The following is a 1,294-nucleotide window of genomic DNA, read 5'->3' as shown; positions in this document are numbered from 1 at the left end:
ATATTCCCTCATGGCCTTCCTACCCTCCTCCTGATTAGGGTTCCAGTTGGGCTCCGTTAGTGGCAATTTCTGTTCACCTGATGGCACCTGGGGTCCTGGACTGTTATCTTTCTCCCAAATTTTTATGCCAGCCGCCCTTATCATCTGGACCTCTTCTGGGGAAAATAATATACTCAGGATGGAATTCATTTCCCCCCAAGTGTAGATATTTGGACTTAGAAATTGATCCACTTGGTTGGCTATGCCCACTGGGTCCTCAACTAAATGCCCCAACTCTTTCTTGAATCCCCTCACCTCAGAAGCAGTTAGGGGAACATTCACAAAGCCAACACCTCCTGCCACTCCTCCCATAGGAACCTCTCTGAGGGGAAAGAGTCTCTCTGCCTTGGAGGTCTTGGATCTGGTGCTACAGATGCCAAACTACTTTCAGGGTTCTCTGGGTTACCCTGAACTTTCTGCCCATCAGCAGGTGTATTTGCTGATAGCTGTCTACTGGGCGAGGAGGCATTTGTGTCCCAGGTAGAAGGAGGTAAAGGGACAGCAATAGGAGGGGGAGAGGGACCTGAGTAGATATTAATCGGAGCTGGAGAAGGGGTGGAGAATGCAGCAGGTGGAGTAGGCACTTGTGGTGGTGCAGAAGGAACTGGAGGAGATACTGGGTTCATCATAGCAGAAGCTGAAGAGGTAGAAGGAGGAGTTTGAGCAGGTGGTAATGAGATGGCAGCCGGGGGAGGAACCGGACCTGCCATTTGAGGTGCTTGAAGAAGAGGATTATAAGGTGGAGGGGCAGAAGGAGGCAAATAATCCAGGGGGTCCCATCTTTTACTAGTTCTATCATCCCCTCCTTCATTCCCCTCTTTCTTCCTCTGTACCTTACAAATTCGCACCCCTTCATCCCCAACAGCACTCTTTAACCAGCAAGCCACATACAATAATTGCTCAGGATCAGTATCCCCTCGAGCTGTCAGATAATTATTTAATTGTTGGCACATCCACTTATCCTTTGTCCCACACCAAGGCCATCCTCCTTGCAACTCTAATTCTGGCCACGCTTCCATACAATAATGGATCATTTTCACTTTATCTAATCCCTTCGTGGCCTCTATAGAATCCCATTTTACTAACAGTTCTCCTAAGGGACTACTAGGAGGTATATCCCTCAGTCTCTTGCCAGTCTTTTTACTACTACAACATCCCATTTTTCAAGTCTCAATAAAAAAAATCCCGAAGGTGCCTCTACTGACCGGGAATTTCAAAAAAAACCTTCCTTGAGGAGCTCCAGCCTCCTCCACTG

Source organism: Melospiza melodia, chromosome 25 (assembly GCF_035770615.1).
Source record: "Melospiza melodia melodia isolate bMelMel2 chromosome 25, bMelMel2.pri, whole genome shotgun sequence".
Taxonomy (NCBI): Eukaryota; Metazoa; Chordata; class Aves; order Passeriformes; family Passerellidae; genus Melospiza; species Melospiza melodia.
This window is presented reverse-complemented; position numbering follows the sequence as displayed.